The following is a 19,402-nucleotide window of genomic DNA, read 5'->3' on the forward strand; positions in this document are numbered from 1 at the left end:
CACGATTTCACCTGAACGGTGGAGACGCCGCCCACCTGCGCACGATTTCACCTGTCGGTGGAGACGCCGCCCGCGCACGATTTCACCTGAAAGGTGGAGACGCCCGCCCGCACACGATTTCACCTGTCGGTGGAGACGCCGCCCACCCGCCCACGATTTCACCTGTCAGTGGAGACACTCCCCGCAAATGATTTCAGCTGTAAAACGGAGACGCTCTACCCGGTTTGGTGCTGCTGTGTTTTGAGCTAAACCGTAGTCCGCCTTTGCCAGTCTCTCATATGGCAACCCTCTGTGGGCTGATTTGCTTATGCTGGGCGGAATCACATGAACCCTGCCTCACCTTGTCTTCACAGGATCGAGTCCAGCCTTTGAATTTATTGTTTCAGCAGTACCCAGAGCTCTGATAGCAGGCACGGTGCTGGGCTCCGTAGATACTTACGGTGAATAAGAGAGACCTTGGCAGGCCAGGCCGACTCTAGGCAAGTCATCACACAAGCAGTGTATTAATGAGCATGCTAATCACTGCTGCTCATTATTGTTCCAGGGATAGGACATTCTGTAACAGGAAGCCTGACCACCTGCATTTTCCTTTTTCGCTTTTCTCCAAATTCCAAAGCCTTCCATCTTTTCTGTGAGGTCTCCAGACAGTTACCACTGCTATTATTACCATTATTCCAGAAACAAAGACATTTTCATCCATTCTGTCAACTGCTATCCCCAGAGGCCCAGGAAGCAGTGCACGGACTTCAAGCTGTACTTCCAATACTAGTCACGTGTATACATCATGTGAAATATAGCTCGTTCAACTGAGGATCTTAAATTTTAATACAGTTTAACATAAATGTAAAAACTGAAGCAGTAGAACATATTTTTCCATTAAACATATTTTCTTAGGGCCACATTTCACTTTGTAGAAAATATAGTGTCCACCTGCACTAGGACATTTATGGTTGTAATAGTAGCAAAGACATGGAATCAACCCAGATAGCCAACAACACAGGACTGCATGGAGAAATTGCAAAACGAACAAAACTCTGACCTATGTGCCAACGTGGATGCAGCTGGAGGCCATTATCCTAGGCAAACTAAGGAACAGAAAACCGGATACCACTTACAACTTGGAGCTTAAACATTGGGTACACAAAGATGGGAACAATAAACACTTGGGATTCCAAGAGGTGGGAGCAGAGGAGCGGAAGGATTGAAAAGCTACCTACCTATGGGGCACTGTGTTCACTACCTGGGCTATGGAACCATTAGAAGCCCAAACCTCAGCATCACGCAGTATACCCATGTGACAAACCCACACATGGATGTATTAAAAATACTAAAATTGGCCGGGCGCGGTGGCTCAAGCCTGAAATCCCAGCACTTTGGGAGGCCGAGGCGGGTGGATCACAAGGTCAAGAGATCGAGACCATCCTGGTCAACATGGTGAAACCCCGACTCTACTAAAAATACAAAAATTAGCTGGGCGTGGTGGTGCGTGCCTGTAATCCCAGCTACTCAGGAGGCTGGGGCAGGAGAATTGCCTGAACCCAGGAGGTGGAGGTTGCGGTGAGCTGAGATGGCGCCATTGCACTCCAGCCTGGGTAACAACAGCGAAACTCCGTCTCAAAAAAAAAAAAACAAAAAAACTAAAATTACGCTTTGCGCAGTGGCAGTATTGCAGCCAATGAGGTTTATCAAAGGTGCAATTATTGCTAATTGAAAATTTTTCCCAGTACCCCACCATGACGACTTGAAATATAGACGGCATCAGCAATGTTTGAGTCTCTACGAGACTGAATTAAGAAAAAGAAAAAAAATACTATAATTAAACATCTAAATTTAAAATACTACCAATTCTAATAAATAAAACAAGAAAAATGACAATAAGCATCTCTAATGTATTTATGTGCCATCCATATATCTTCTTTGATGTTTATTAAAATATTTTGTTCATTCCTTAATTGGGTTGTTTAGTTTCTTATTATTGATTGTAATCGTTCTTTGCATATTTGGTCACGAGTGGTTTATCAACTGGGTGTTTTGAAAATATTTTCTTGCAGTCTGCAGTTTATCTTTTCATTATTTTATCTTACTTTTGAGACAGGGTCTGCTCTGTCTCCCAAGCTGGAGTGCAGTGGCGCGATTTCAGTTCACTGCAACCTCCGCCTTGTGGGTACAAGCGATTCTCATGCCTCAGCCTCCTGAATGGCTGGGATTACAGGTGCCCACCACCATGCCTGGCTATTTTTTGAATTTTTGTTTTGTTTTGTTTTGTTTGAGACGGAGTTTCGCTCTTGTTACCCAGGCTGGAGTGCAATGGCACGATCTCGGCTCACCGCAACCTCCGCCTCCTGGGTTCAGGCAATTCTCCTGCCTCAGCCTCCCGAGTAGCTGGGATTACAGGCACGTGCCACCGTGCCCAGCTAATTTTTTTTTTGTATTTTTAGTAGAGACGGGGTTTCACCATGTTGACCAGGATGGTCTCGATCTCTTGACCTCGTGATCCACCCGTCTCAGCCTCCCAAAGTTATTTTTTGAATTTTTAATAGAGACAGGGTTTTGCCATGTTGCCCCGGCTCCTCTCAAACACCCAGCCCTCCAGGTGATCCTCCCACCTCCCAAAGTGCTGGGATTACAGGCATGAGCCACTGCATCTGGTGTCTTTTCATTATTTTAACATTGTATTTAACAGAACAGAGAATTCGAATTTGGATAAAGTCTAGCTTATGACATAGACAGGAAAGAAGGTTTGGTGTGCAGACTAAGATATGCTTCAGTGTAAAGGCACACTGGATTTCAAAGACAACACGAAAAACTGTACAATAGCTTACTAATCATTTTTATATTGATTATATGCTGATGTGATCATATTTTTAATATGTGGGATTACATCTATTTTTTAAATTAATTTGTTTCTGCCTTTCTTAGTTCCATTTATGGCCCCAGTGGTGTTTTAATCATATGTTGGACAGGAGATAAAATCTCTTCAACAACCTTTGACGTCAGGGTACTGTGATTTCGTGCTTGCAGTGTGGTGGGAATGGGGTAGGGAATCCTCAGCCTCCAAGTCACTGTAGAAAGGTCAGGTGTTTATTTCTCCCCTTCCTCTGCTTCCTGTTCCCCAGACACCATGCTCACAGTCCTTTGTGATGGTGTTGGACTCTTGCCAGGTAGAAGATTTGAAACAACCCATCGTAAAGAGCACCCGCTCCCTTCATCACCGTCTGGCTGCAAGTTCTCTCCTTATAATAAAGAAAGGGGTTTCTTTGTTGCCACCAAGACTGGCCCGAGGCTGGCCTCCCAGGTCCAGGCATACGAAGGAGCCTCTCCCATCTCCCTACCCTTCCTACAAAGGGCACTGGCGACACCACCTGAGATCCCAGATCAGATTCTGGCTAGGATATCCTGACGGCTGAGGCGATCCCTTTAATATCTTAAGCTACGTTAGTGCCATCTTTATCTGAAACCTGCAGACAGATTGTGTCAGGAGATAAACACAGACTTAAGAACCTCATGAAATCCTAGCCTGCTGGGCGGTAGCTATGGCTTGTGGGTCTGGATTTTGTAATGTGAGCTGGCTTTGAGATAAACACAGAATAACTGTGACTGAAAGAAGACATCGGATTCTGGGCAGATCAGGCTCGTGGTCCTCAAAGCTTCTACAGTTTTAAGGCTCTGCTTTAAGAAAATAATACACAAGTATCTTATATTTTTATTTATAATTTTTTTTTTTTTAGAGATTGTCTTGCTCTGTAGCCCAGGCTGCAGTGCAGTGGCACCCAGGAGTTTAAGGTCATAGCTCCCCATGACCTTAAACTCCTGGGCACAAGTGATCCTCCTGCCTCAGCTTCCCCAGTAGCTAGGACTAGAGATTCCCACCACACGCCTAGCTAATTTTTTGTTTTTGTAGAGACAGGGGCTTGCTATGTTGCCCAGGCTGGTCTTAAACTCTTGGCCTCAAACGATCCACTCTGCTCAGCCTCCCAAAGCACTGAGTTATCGGGCTCTGCCTATATTTTTAATTTTACAAAAATATCTAAGACGGGGCCTAGAAATCTGAGTTTCACAAGCCCTCCAGGTGGTTTTGATATCACTCAAGTTTGTTAACCAATGACATCGTGGTTAAATGTGTGGATTCTGGTATAAGGCTAACTGAGCTAGAAGCCTGATTTTGCTTTTTATTATATGGGTAACCTTGGCAAGTTAACCAACCACTGTAAGCCTCAGCTTCACCATCTGTGAAACGGGGCAATAATAGAATTGAACATAAAAAGTAGTTACGTGGATTAAGTAAGATAACACGTGTAGTGCTAAGCCTAGTATGTGCTTTAATAAATTATATACAAATTGAGTATCTCTTATCTGAAAAGCTTGGAACCAGAAGTGTTTTGGATTTAAGACTTTTTAAGATTTTGAAATATTTACATATATACAATATCTTGGGGATGGGACCCAAGTTTAAACATAAAATTCGGCCAGCCACTGTAGCTCACACCTGTAATCCCAGCGCTTTGGGCGGACAAGGTGGGTGGATCGCTTGAGGTCAGGAGTTTGGGACCAGCTTGGCCAACATGGTGAAATCCCTTCTCTACCAAAAAATACAAAAATTTCAGCTACTCAGGAGGCTGAGGCAGAAGAATCTCTTGAACCTGGGAGGCAGAGGTTACAGTGAGCTGAGATCACGCCACTGCGCTCTCCAGTCTGGGCGAACAGAGTGAAACTTTGTCTAAAAAAAGAAATCAATAAATGTGAAATTCATTTATACTTCATATGTACCTCATATACCTGGCCTAGAGGCAATTTTACACAATATTTACAATGATTTTGTGCTTGAAACAGTTTGCATACATTGAGTCATCAGAAAGCAAAGGTATATGATCTCAGTCACTCGTGTGGACAGTCTGGTTGTTTGGGATGACCGTCATTCTCGACCGTGAACTTGTTTCCAGTAAGCGACCATTTTCTTACACTTACACGCAGGTACTTAACAGGGAAAAGAATGACACCCACTGACACAGTGAACACGTAACATGTTGGGAGTAACTTGGCGTCACAGCAGCATTACGAGAACACCTGCATCAACTGGTAGAGGACAGCAACAGCAGCAGCAGGCTTGCGGTCTCCACCTCCCACGCCGTATTAGATTAAAAGGCAACCGCACAGTGTTTTTTCCAGGTGAGAAGAAACATCAGAAGCAGCTGAGGGACAGGAAGTGGGTCCTCTAGGGATGATGAGGCACTCTGTTCCATGGCTTATTTAAATGTTGCCTACAGAGTCGTCAGCCTCATTCACAGTGATTTCTGTCGTAAAAGTCTTTGATTTTATAAACTGACATGATTTTCTGCTCTAAGTGCACACAGCTCTAGTCCTGCGATAAGCCCATCGCACGCTGTCACCCTGTGGTCTGTCGGCACTTTTTCTGCTTATTAACGACTTCTTCTGCGTCATCAGATTGTCACGATCACCTCGATTCAGAACCACTTAGGCTATTTCACCATCAGCGAATGAATGAACAACTGGACCCCGATGATCGAGGTTAAAAACTTCTTCAATATCCACTTCCTCCAGCTTACGGACAGATTCCGAAGGAGTCTTTTTCACATATATAAGGAAGTCAGACGTCGTTTTTTTCTCACATGACATATGCCATTTTATCAGCATCACTGAACACAGTCACAGGTCTGAGACTGTACCAGGTATGCATCCTGTGTCTTTAGTCACTGTGTTCCAAGCACTGGAAACAGCATCTAGGTATCTTTCATGCTAAACTCCTTTCGAAAATCCTCCCACACCCATACCTCTGTTCACTGCTGCTAGCGTGCTATTCAAGATAGGGTTCTTACATTTACTCTTCATAGATCTAAAGTCATCCTGGTCACATGGCTAAATCAATGAAGTCACATTTACTGGAAAGTACATGGCATCGATGTTACTTTTTATGAGAATTTTCAGCTGGAAGATAAGCAGAACAGTCGTCGAGGATTAACAACATCTTGCTACTGTCATCTAATCTAGCTTTCCTGTAGTTGAGCATGAGACACTAGTACGAAATGCCTGTGAAATTAACCAGAAAAGACGTCTCTGGTGATGCAGGTGTTTTTTATTAGCATCATATTGGACTGGCAAGACGTTCAGCCCGAGTGAGGATGCAAGCTTGCCTACCACAGCAAGGTGACACTTCTGTATGCCTCCTGCATTAGCACACCCGACTCAGTGACAGCGTCCTTCGCATCTGAATTCCTACAGGGACTGTCTCATCAGCTGTGGTCAGTGTCTTTCTGGGGCCGTAATGCCCAAACAGTGATACTTCATCAGCATTGTAGAGGTTTCGTCAGCGATGACCTTTGCAACCTTGTCAATGAATTTCTCCACTGCTTTGTGATGAGTAGAGGCGTTAGCACCACAAATCCTTAAAAACTCAATGCTGTATCTTTTCTCAAATTTCTGCAACCAGCCTGTTAAACACTCACAGTTCCCTTCAGCTTCTAGTTTAATGTGACAGATCTTTTCTTGTTTCGCGATCAGCGTACCATCACGTTACACGTGATCACTTCAACACGGGTGAATGCGTTCCTTTAACACGGGATCCAGATCTTCATTTTCAGCTTTATGTATTATTTTTCTGGTTTAAATTAACATGTATTCATGACTTTCGACATCGAACTTCGTTTATCCTTCTGTTTCGTGGTGGTCATTCCAACACCATCATCTTCTGTAAGATGTTTTACACTTTCACTGCCGTCCAGTTTCTCCAATAGCTTGACTTTCTGTGCTATGAACATACATGCTTCCTCTTTTTCTTATCTCTGTTCCCCATAGGGATACATGCAGACCTTTTTAGCATTTTCAACAATAACTTTACACCACAGAGCAGAGAATAAGCAAAACAGCACAGGGAGTGATGCGCCATGTCGGGCATCACGGGGAGCATGATGTTGGTGTGTCTGGTCTGCACACGTGCCATTTTATCACACTTCTCGGGCGTGTTTGCATGAGGAATCTGGGCATGCGTGGAAAAGATACATGCAAACTAAAGGGAGCTGGGGGAGTGCCTTTTCCCCTTGGGGATGCTGAATAATCTGTGTGTTGTGCACCTGTGTTTTGACTGTGACCTGTCACGCGAGGTCAGGTATGGACTTTCCCACTTGTGGCATCGTGTTGGTGTCCAAAAAGTTTCAGATTTTGGAGCATTTAAGGTTTCAGATATTCAGACTAGAGATGCTCATCCTGTATTGTTATTCTTCAGAGAGTGGATACTTTGTGTTGGAGGGAGGAGGAGGAGGGCAGATGCGGGAATAAGAGAAGAACTTTGGGCATGTTTGCAAAGTCGCTCAGATGTGATCGAGGTCTGCAGTGAAACCCTCCAAACTCCTGCTTTTTAAGGGTCTGGGCCAACCTTCTACATTGATAACATTAGTACAGCTAATTTAATGAAGCTTACTTTGTGGGGAGTCATGGACCCCTTGAAAATACAGTGAAAATGGCCGGGCGCGGTGGCTCAAGCATATAATCCCAGCACTTTGGGGGGCCGAGGAGGGTGGATCACAAGGTCTAGACATCCATAACATCCTGGTTAACATGGTGAAACCCCGTCTCTACTAAAAATACAAAAATTAGCTGGGCATGGTGGCATGTGCCTGTAGTCCCAGCTACTCAGGAGGCTGAGGCAGGAGAATTGCCTGAACCCAGGAGGCAGAGGTTGCGGTGAGCCGAGATCGCGCCATTGCACTCCAGCCTGGGCAACAAGAACAAAGCTCCGTCTCAAAAAAAAAAAAAAAAAAAAAAAAAACACAGTGAAAATTAGGGACCCCTCTCTAGAGGAGTATGTGCACATCACACGCATAGGCTAACTGACAGGCCATCATGGAAGAACTGCAGCCCCAGCCTGGAGCCCCTGGCTAAGAAGTCTGAGGTAGTACATGATGGTCACTTACAACATTGAAGAAGGAAGAATGGGAAAGATAGATGGAGGGAGAGTTGTCTGCTCATTGTTCAACCTGCCGCCTTTTTGGGGTAATGCATCTGATATTAGCAGATGCCTTCTGAACTCAATGTTGTAACCCAAATAAGTGCTATTGATTGTGGGATGTGAAGCACGGTGGCAAGGAATAAGATTTGGGACCGGGGATGCATTTTAGCATCTTTCAAATCACATCCCAAAGTATTTCGCTACTCTTTTTATCTGTAAGGGAAGCTGCAGAAATGTTCATCTTAAAGACATTCACCATCTCAAAAGACCATTTAGCGGCTGAAGATTACCTAGAGCTGATAAAACATGAATGTGGGTAAGTCAGACAGACACACGAGCCAGGGATGTGTGTATGACACATTAATTTTCAGCCTGTTTCCGTCACTCTCCCTGAGCTTACGAGGCCTGTGACACATTTGTGTTGTACTGAGCTGTCACCCAGCCGCAATTTGCACCATTCCTTGGAGTCACACTTTGGGTTGACTGGTTCAGAAAGAAATTCACTGTGACAGCTTTTACGGCTCTGGGCATTTCAAGTCCCTCTGATGATGTTACTTGTTTTGAAATCAGATTGGAAGGTAAACAACACCTTTCCCTGAACAGGAAGGCAGATGATGAGAACGTACCGATGGCAGGTGCCCAAGAACGCAGAAGCTTTCAAAGGGCTTTCTCCAGTATTCTGGACGTTTACCCCCTCTAAGGGTACCAAGCAGAAGAGGTGGCAGGGGAGTGTGCCTGGGAACAGGGTAGCCCAGCCTGTCTGACCTCCAGGCCATTGTGCTCCAGGGCTGCCCTCAGGCCAGGTCATGGGAGGAAAAGTCAAATGTCAGGTGGCCACTGGTCTAAGCAATGGCAACACAGGGAGAAAGGAAACGAATGGAGATGAGAACCATCGCCTCCCTGCCCTGCCCCTTACACGCTCTAGGCAGGCTTCCACGGCCTAATGATGAACCTGAAGGAGTCACTCCAGCCTCCCTGATCCCGCAGCTGCCACCCTCCATGACCCTTCACCTTTCCCGACACTGAGAGTGAGCCTCAGCCCCACTGCCCTTGCTCATGTGTGCAGTAAGGGCTCTCAGGTTCGCCCTGCCTCTGTTCCTTCAGCACTCTGTGAGCTGAGACCTCATGCCTGTAATCCCAACACTTTGGGAGGCTGGGGCAGGAGGATCCTCTGAGGCCAGGAGTTTGCAACCAACCTGGGCAGCATAGTGAGATTTCATCTCTACCAAAAATTTTTTTTTAAAAAACTTAGCCAGGCATGGTGGCACGCACCTGTAGTCTGAGGTACTCATGAGGTTGAGGCAGGGAGAATCTCTTAAGCCCAGGAGTTCAAGGTTACAGTGAGCTATGAACACACCTCTGAACTCCAGTCTGGACAATATAGTGAGACCCTGGCTCTAAAAATCATAAATAATAAATAATTTTAAAAATGTAATGGCCAAGCATAGTGGGTCACACCTGTAATCTCAACAGTTTGGGAGGCCAAGGCAGGAGGATCATTTGAGCTCAGGAGTTTGAGACCAGCACAGGTAACATGGTGAGATCCCATCTGTACAAAAAAATAAAAAAATTAGCTAGTTACCTGTGGTGCCAGTTACTCGGGAGTTAGGTGGGAGGATGGCTCGACCCTGGGAGGTCAAGGCTACAGTGAGTCATGATCATGCTGCTGCAATCCAGCTTGGGCAACAACGGAAGACATGGTCTCAAAAAGAAAGAAAAACTTAAAAAATAAAAAGATGTGAACCGGATCCATGTAGCTCTATAGCTAATACTGACAGAGTATATAATGTCAAACCAAAAAACAAAAGCAGCTGGGCGCAGTGGCTCACGCCTGTAGTCCCAGCATTTTGGGAGGTCGAGATGGGCAGATTACTTGAGGTCGGGAGTTCGAGACCAGAATGGCCAACATGGAGAAACTCTGTCTTTACTAAAAAAAAAAAAATACAAAAATTAGCCAGGCATGGCAGTGTGCACCTGTATTCCCAGCTACTCTGGAGGCTGAGGCAGGAGAATGTCTTGAACTCAGAAGGAGGAGGTCGCAGTGAGCCAAGATCGCGCCACCGCACTCCTGCCTGGGTGACAGAGTGAGGCTCCATCTCCAAGCAAGTGGCCGATCAATCAGAGAGACAGGAGACCACCCTGTACTCGTTCTCTTAGCCTTTTTTTGAAATGCAGGAGCAGCCACCAGCTTGCCAAGTCCCAAGACTGTCTGATAAAGACAGACTCCTTCAGCCATCCTCTGCTTGGGCCCCTTTCCCAGGAAGGGTACTTGGCCTTTGAGTCTAGCCCCAGCCTAGAAGAAAAAGAAAGGGAAGGAGAAACTAGCTGAGGTTCTGGCAGCCATGCTGGTGAGGTGCCTTGACGGACTTTGCTTCTGACGGTAGCTAAGTCACTTGGCTGAGCCACCACGCCCGGCCACTTCAGAGCCTCTGGTTCTGTCATCTATAAGGTCTAACTCACAGGACTGCTGAGAAGACCAAACGAAATAGCACACGTGGCAGCACCTGGCAGATAAAACGTGCCAGTGCCCACCACCTCCCTTTTCTTCATATTCTCCCAGGTGGTGGGAATGCAGCCACTTTTCTGCCACGGGGTGACAGCCAGGGCAGCCCACAACCCACCATGGAGACACAAACCTGAGGGTCCCCGGCCACCGCCCGGCCCTGCCTGTCTGCCCACTTTCCCCTCCGCTTGGTTTGCTGCCCCCCTTCCTCCTTCCCTATCATCCAGTGAGGAGGGGGGAAAGCAACGTGTTACTTACTACATTCTATGGATTCGCCCTGTGAGTTCCATTAATTAATTCAGTCTCAGTAAAGTCACCATTTTACAAATGATGAAAAGGGTGTGGAGTGGATGGCATGGGTGGGACCAAGACTTCACACCCTGGCAGGCTGGCTCCAAATTCTCTGCTGCTAAACTTACTATTCTATCCAGTAGTTCTCAGAGTGTGGTCCCTGGATCAGCAGTATCAGCATGACCTAGGGAATTTTTAGAAATGCAAATCCCTGGGCCCCGCCCACAGATTTACAGAAACTGAAGCTCTGGATTGCCACCCAGCCACCAGTGTGTCCCCAAGCCCTCCAGGGGACTCTGCACACTGAAGTTTGAGAACCTCTCTCCACTGTGTCTCCCAGCAAGCCCAGTGTCCCATTGTTTTCTAAGTTGGAAAACTCAAAAAATGAAATTGGCTACAGCTGGTAACGTCTTGTTTTTAAGGGTATTGGTTGCAAATTGATGGAAAATATTGATGTGGAAGTAAAGAGTGAGGCTGGCTGGGAAAATACAGGACTGTCTCCAGGTTCTTGTTGAGAGGAGAAAAGAACCACAGGCGCCAGGGAGAAACCCGGGTCTCAAATGGGTCTCTTTCCCTTTCCGCACTTTTGACCTGCTCATGCAAATGTTTTCTCAAACCCTCTATTAGATTGCTGTCTCCCAGGCACGGTCTTCATCATTAATAATGCAGGTCAGCACAAAAAGCCTGGGATGCTCATTTTATTTTATGTTTATTCTGCTTCTTTCATTCTTTCTTGACACAAAGGCCCACGCATATGTATACATACGCTTATTACCCTTGATTCAACCTTCTATTTGCAAAATCCATTTCTAAAAGTTTTTGAGCATTGGTGTTTCTCAGAGCTGCCATGTATGGATGCACAGGCTGTGCACTGCACAACTAGGAGGCGCCATTTACAGATGCAACCATGCACCCCTAGAGTAGCGTGGTGCTGTGGCTCTGCTGCTGGTGCTGCCCCTCACCACCTGGACAGCTGACTTTCCCTGGCAGTCTTCTCCCTCCCTGTTTGGCCTCACCTTCTCATCTAGGCCTTGCCTTCTTTTTCTCTTCCAAGCCTCTCCTGCTTCAAATTCTTGCCTCGGGACTGAGGGCAACTGCCACACCCACCCACCCCCTGTCCCTAGGGGCCTCTCAGCCTACACAGTGTTGAAGTTGCCTGCTCAGGGCTCCATAGCCTCTGGATTTCCAAGATGGAGCCAAGTCTCCTGTAGGCTCTCCGGCTCCTCACCATTCTAAACTCCCCAGGCCAAGCAGGGAAAGTGAGACTCTCCCGGATGAAGCCGCCAGGAGGTGATGTCTGGGTGCTACCGAGTATCGTTAGTGAATCATGGGTTCCATTTATTTATTCTGAGCCTGGAGTGCAGTGGCATGATTGTGGCTCACTGTATCCTCAACCTCCTGTGTTCAAGCAATCCTCCCACCTCAGCCTCCAAAGTATCTGGAACCAAAGGCATGAACCACCATGCCTGGCTAATTTTTAAATTTTTTGTAGAGATGGGGTCTCACTATGTTGCCCTGGTTGGTCTTGAACACCTGGGCTCAAGCCATCTTCCTGTCTTGGCCTCCCAAAGTGTTTGGATTACAGCTGTGAGCCACCACACCTGGCCAGAGTTCTTATGAGATGCAAAAGCCTCCACGTGTCTGTGTTATAAACATGAATGGACACGTGAACAGCCCATGAGAAGCATATCTGGTCCTAGACAGTGTGAGGAAATGACAGCCGTGCCCATGGTGTCTTTGCTAATCCCATTCTGTGTGCCTGGTGAGGGGCTGGGCAGGAGAGGGGAGGTGATCTTACGTGAGAACAGCTGCCCTTTGGAAGTTTGCTTCCCTGGATTCACCTAGGAGCTCATGGGTCCCTTCCCCACATGCATCTGTTTCACATTTATTTCTTGTGTACCTAGGAGTTCAGAGTGTTTGCTTTTGGAATTAGAAGAGACAAAGTAAATAAAATCAACTCTGAATATTTCAGATCCTTTTGATTGGCGTTTCTAAAACCCTGCAGCCACGTGCTCAGGGCCGATTCTCTCCATTCAGGGGCTGAGAAGTGCTGGCCGTCCACCGTGGGTTTGAAAAAGCAGGTGCCAGCCGGGCATGGTGGCTCATGCCTGTAATCCCAGCACTTTGGGAGATGAGAGGATCACTTGAGGCCAGGAGTTTGAGACCAGCCTGGGCAACATTGCTAGACCGCATCTCCACAAACGATTTTTAAAATTACCCAGCTGTGGTGGCATGCACCTGTCATTGCAGCTGCTCGGGAGGCTGAGGGTGGGGGGTCTTTTGAGTCCAGAAGGTGGTGCTTATAATGAGCCATGAGCCACGATTGTACCACTGCATTCCAACCTGGGCAGCAGAGCCCTGTCTCTAAAAATAATAATAATGAATAAATAAGTAAAGTGAAAAGCAGAGATTCGCTTCTGTTATTTTCTCCAAGACAAGGTCACTGGATCTAAAAGGCACTCTCAAAGAACCCGTCTCTGGGGTCAGCCCCTCCTTATGCTCCTGTCTCTTCAATATAAATTCTTTCCTGGACAGAAAAGCATTTGGCTTTCAGTTTGGCTCTATGGACTAGTTCTGCTCCCTTTAGAAAACATTTAGGGTCTTGAGCCATTTGGTTTCATCCGTTTATTTTCCACCTATAGCATGAAAATAACGAAAACAATTGCACCTACCTTGTGGAGTTGTTTAGAGCAAGCCAGCAGACTTCTTCTGCAAGGTGCCAGATGGGAGATATCTAAGCTTTTCAGGCCACAACACCTTGGTTAGACAATTGTCTACCAAAGACTGTTGTCTTTGAAGCAACTATTCAACTGTGCCATATTAGGAAAAGCAGCCATAACAATACGTCAAAGAGTCGCGTCAGCTGAGTTCCAGCAACAAAACAGGCAGCGAGCAGAGACTGGCCCACTGGTGGCAGCCGAATCAACATGAGGCAAGAAATGTCTATGAAAGTAAACTGTGAAGTGCCACTGGAAGTGCGAGGCCACGCAGCAGGCTCAGGGACACAGACTCGGTGCAGACTGGACCTTAGCAGAAGGCTCGGCCTTTGTGCAGACCCTGCTCTCTTGAGAGCCTGGGAGAGGTGCGTTTGGGCCCAGGGGGACGGCACATGCTGGCTGGCAGGGGACCCTCTTGCCCAGTGGTTTCCTTGTTTATGGAATAAGCATAAGAATGAACTTGAAGCTCAGGGCAAAAAGTGTCTACATGAAGGCACCAAAGGATCTATCTGAGCTTTGGCACCAGCTGTTTACAGCCATGGTTGGGAAAGGCAGTGTCCACATCTGGAGACCTTAGGGAAGGTTGGACCAGTCCCTCCTGTGGGAGAAAGAGGAGCTTCTAGTACCAACCAACTCAGGGGGGGCAACCAGGGAGGAGTCCCGAGGCCCTTTCCAGACAATCCTGCTAATTTTCACAGAAGATGACAGGGCAATTTCACAGAAGATGACAGGGCAATTTCATTACCCCCAAAGGAGGCAGCATGAAGTCATGAGAAGATCAGGACCTGTGGGGTGAGGTGGGCTCAGATCCCAGCCCCATTCCCAACCACCGTATCATAAAGGAACAATCTTCCGTGGTGCTTAACCACTGAGTAAAGCAGATTGCTTTTATGCTAGGAACGGGCCTAGTCTAGTCTGCTGAAGGCCTGAAGAGACAAGAAGGTGGAGAAAGAGTTTGCTTTCTCTGTTTGACTGTCTTCGAGCTGGGACATCGATCTTCTCCTGCCTTTAGACTTGAACTCAGACTAAGACGTACACCATTGGCTCTCTTGCTTCTCAGGCCTTCAGGCTTGGACTGGAAATGACACCGTTGGCTCTCCTGGGCCTTCATCTTGCTGACTGCAGATCCTGGGACGTGCCAGTCTCCAAAGCCATTGAGCCAAAGCCTTACAATAAATCCCTTTGTATAAAGGCTCTAGTGCCTATTTCTGCTTCTCTGGAGAACCAGCCTGAGACAAGCAGCTGACATTCCGTGAGCTCTGATTTGCCAGACGCTGTGGTAAGTGCTTTCCAAGCAATTCTCAGGTACCCCCCACCTCCACCAGATGAGCGAAGCACCATTGTCCTTCTTCCCTCCGAGATGGTAATGACCTTTCCTAAAATCTCCAAGGTAGTGATAGCAGAACTGGAATTCAACACTCAATCTGCCAGACTCCAAAGTGCATTATTCCATACCACTCTCGGCTCTCTATTTCATCAAAGCCCAAGGGACTGATCTCCCTTGAAACTGTCAACTACCTCTAACCAGCTGCTGGCCCACAGTCCCACCTGCCCTTACAGCTCTCTGCAGTTCATTGACTCACCAGGTGTTGAGCATGGACTAGCGTGCTCCGCCACGTGCAGGGCACCGGGTGTGGAGTAATGAGCAGTTGTACGTAGCTCCTGCTCACTCAGAACTCACAGGAAGGGGTCCTTCCTTCCAGGGAAGAAGATGACAGCTGCACGGGAAATGGCAACCCATATGATAAGGGATGGAGTGATGTGTCAGTGCAGAGCATAGGAAGCACAGAGCTCTTTAGAAGAAGAGCAGCGGCAGCTGGACCCTACAGAATGAGAAGATGTTTAAGAGGCAAAGAATAGACTCTGGAGTCAAATGGTGTATGAATGTGTCGAAGTGATGGTTTGTAATTCTGTTAGATGCACTATGCCTTTTCTGTTTTATGTGTGTGTGTGTGTGTGTGTGTGTGTGTGTAGATATATATTTGTAGTTGATGCTGCTATGTAAAAATATTTTATTAAGACTCCTTTTCAGTCGTATAATTTACCTAGATACATAATTTTTAAAAACCAGTACAAAGTCCCGGTTGTAATATAAAGGGGAAACAAAAGGAGTTTCAATAAAATAATCTGCATCTCCACATGCAGTCGCTCAGGCCCAGCCACACTAGTGTAGTGAGGAAGGCAGAAGTTAGCACCTCTCAGCGGAATTACAGTGAATGTGGTGGGCACGTGTTACGTTGGCAACTGAAATACCATGAGCAGCATTGCCAGCGTTGCTGTGAATTTCATAGTGATTAACAACCTTGGTAATGATCCAGATAAAACAAACTACAAATCTTCCTTTGATTTCCATAGTTTGCATCCCTGGAAATTTTAGCTTGTGCAAAAAAAACCAAAACCCAAAAATCTTTGCGTTTATATGTCAAACGGAGTTTGCACCCCTGTTTTACGGACACCTTGGGCCCAGACAGGGACTGTGAGAATCAGATTATTATAACTAATTTTTCACCTATCTAATGTCTGCTGGACATTCAAAATGATGCAGGTTATGGGATAATTCTTCTGTTGTGCTGGACTGCTTTCCTTTGGCCCATGTAGGAGGGACTTCCACGTTCTTCATGACCAACACACTGTATGTGGTAGCACCTCCTCCAGCTGATGTGACAAAGAGTCCCTCAGATTTTCTAGAAGATCTTTTAGGAGTGGAAACTGTCCCCCTTAGAGAAACACCGAGCTAAAGAAACTCTGAAGCAAAGTTGTCTAAAAAAGAAATAAAATAAACCCACGAAACCATTGAAATTAACCTTAATGATATAATGTACATAACCCGATATATCCAAAATTATTTCACTTCATCAGCATGATCAATAAAAAACATTATTAAAGATGTTTTACATTTGTTGTACTGTCTTTGAAATCCAGTGTCTATTTTTGGGGGGAGGGGTCAGGGTCTCACTCTTGCCCAGGCTGGAGTGCACTGATGCCATCACAGTTCACTGCAGCCTCGGCTTCCTGGGCTCAAGAGATCCTCCCACCTCAGCCTCCCAAGTAGCTGGGACTACAGGCACATGCCACAGTGTACTGGCCAATTTTTTATATTTTGTAGAAACAGGATCTTGCTATGTTGTCCAGGCTGGCCTCCAACAATTGTCCCACCTTGGCCTCCCAAAGTGCTGGAATTACAGGCGTGAGCCGTCACAATTGGCTTCAATACGTGTGACTGTACACCTGTGTCACGTCTCAGAGGAACACGTTTCAGACACTCAGCATTTGCAGGTGCTAGAGGCCGCCATACTGGATAGTCCCACTCTAGGAAGCATCTGGTCCCTTTCTTGAGCACAGGGCTTCTTTTTGAACACTCAGTTTCCCAGAACTTTTACACTTAGGAAAATACAGACTCAGGTTTCTAGACAGGTACTTGGAAACCAACCCGCAGGCTGTGATCCCAAGATGCAGCGGGCACACAGTTCAGAGCCAGCCACCAAGCCTGCGAATGCAGCGGCAGCACGCTGCCCGCTCCCTGCTCCCAGTCGCAGAGCTGTGCCACCGAGTCACAACTGACCGCTGATAACCACACACTGCAAACTGAAGGCCCCTCGAAAATGCTGAAAACAGATGTTCTGTAGACTCTGGCCTCTCATCATGAATTTCCCCCTTTTATTGCTGAGCTCCACGCAGCGGCATGCTCAATGTCAATGGGAGCATCCGTTGGGGACATTCCATCTATCAGATCTGAAGGTCACTGGAAATCTGGGCGCTCAGAGGAGAGAAGGACCAGGAGCAAGGGCAGGGGGCCCTGGGCACACAGGGTGAGGCTGAGAAGAGGCTCCACTGGCTGCAGCTGAAGCCTGAGCAGAAGAAATGAGCACCCTCCTACCTGCCCTTGTCCGATGCCTGGAGAAAAGCAGGGGTTTAGGGAGGAAACATACATGAGTGTCACAAAAAGCAAAAGCAATGATCTGAGGGAGTCTCACTCACTCTCCGCATCTTCCTTATCCCATCTGATGACCTGACGTGGCCTATTGGGAGCCAGTACCCAGCGAGGGACAACACACAGACTCTGGAGTCAGAAGGACCAGGTTCGAGTTCTGTTCCTCTTACTTTCTAGCTGAGAGACGTTGGGAACGCACATTCACTGAGCCTCCGGTGGCTTGGGTCAGGAATGGGGATAAGACCACTCATTCAACTTTGGAGAAGGCCATGGTATGATAGACACAGCACCTACCACAATGCTTGGTACACAGCAGGGACTTAATAAATACCCATCCATTCTCCCTTTATCGCCTATTCTCAATGCCACAGTTGATGAAGATGAGAGACTTTATAGCGGCTGGTGATGATGACTTTAGGAGTCTCCTAGCACCATCCTCCAGGAAATGGAAGATGTTTTGAGCCCAAAACTTTTGGGGGAAGAATCAAAGCAGCTTCCTAGTTAGACCAGAGGCTCAGCACGGCATTGCACGCCCACCCCTGCTAGTGGCCCTGAGGGAGATGATATGTTCTTGACTGCTCAGTCCCTCCAAGGCCCCCAGCCACAAGCTTGCCCCTTCCCACATTTCATTGCTTCTAATTTCAGGCCTGAAGGCCTTTCTTACCTTTAAGTGGTTTGCTAAAGTGCCCCAGTTTGGGGTTGAGATTTCAGCCAATTTTTGTGAAAAAACATGATTACACTTTGTCAGTACTTTGGAGAAAACCATTTCCTTCACAAAAGGAAGACCTCTAGGGCTTTTAACTTTCCTTCTATGAGAAAGAAAAAAAGCCCACAGCAGCCTGTGGAGTCTCAGGCAAAGCTCCAGAGAACACCTCAACTTATACATGGTCATTTTTACCCTTGGAATTTGACCCACTTCCTGGGGGCGGCAATCACTGCATCAGAGAGTCCCACTGAATCCCAGTCGGCCCTGAGAGCCACTCCTGAGCCAAGGCGGGGAGGGCCTGGGAGTGCTGCTGGCAAGATGGCCTGATTGCGTGGACCCTGGGTCACCTTTCCTGCCTTCTCCAGTACTGATGAGCTCACTTTCCTCTACTGAACTGAAGCCAGAGTAACAGCACTTGTTAGAACCCATGCCCCCCACCCTCACCCTGCAATTGTGGTCTTGCTTTTAGTGTTTGCCCCCCTGCTTACCGCCATCTTGGGCCCAGACAGGGACGTGAACGAACACCTCCAGGATTTGTAGGAAATGACCTGTCTTCTGCCACTGCCAGATGTAGAGTCTCCTCACACTCCTTACCCGCCAGGAGGCTGATAGGCAGACGGGTAGGGGCCCAGTTTCTTTCCTCTCTGTTTGCTGGGATCTGTTTTAAGGCTGACAACCCATTCAAAAATATCTCATCACTGCTCTGCGTCCTGATTAGTACTCTACACACACACACACACACACACACACACGCACATGCACTCCCATACACATGCACACACACACCCACATGCATTCCCACACACACATACACACATCCACATGCATTCCCACACACTTGCACACACACACCCACACACGCCCACATGCATCCCCACACACTTGCACACGCACGCCCACATGCATTCCCACACACATGCACACACACATGCCCACATGCATCCCCACACACTTGCACACGCACGCCCACATGCATTCCCACACACATCACATGCACACACATGCCGACATGCATTCCCACACACTTGCACATGCACGCCCACGTGCACACACATGCCCACGTGCACACACACACCCACATGCACTCCCACACACATGCACACACACACACACGCCCACATGCATTCCCACACACATGCACACGCACGCCCACATGCATTCCCACACACATCACACATGCACACACATGCCGACATGCATTCCCACACACTTGCACACACACCCACAGACGCCCACATGCATCCCCACACACTTGCACATGCACGCCCACGTGCACACACATGCCCACGTGCAC

The 19,402-nt window shown here is 47.3% G+C and overlaps 1 non-coding gene across 1 annotated transcript; it reads left to right on the forward strand.

The window, feature by feature from the left end:
• The first annotated feature begins 1,646 nt into the window (after positions 1-1,646).
• On the forward strand, positions 1,647-1,784 carry LOC118154162 (U4 spliceosomal RNA). The gene has a single exon (XR_004744060.1). It is a non-coding gene; the product is annotated as a U4 spliceosomal RNA (small nuclear RNA).
• The last annotated feature ends 17,618 nt before the right edge of the window (positions 1,785-19,402 follow it).

This window comes from Callithrix jacchus, chromosome 5 (genome assembly GCF_049354715.1).
Source record: "Callithrix jacchus isolate 240 chromosome 5, calJac240_pri, whole genome shotgun sequence".
Classification (NCBI taxonomy): domain Eukaryota; kingdom Metazoa; phylum Chordata; class Mammalia; order Primates; family Cebidae; genus Callithrix; species Callithrix jacchus.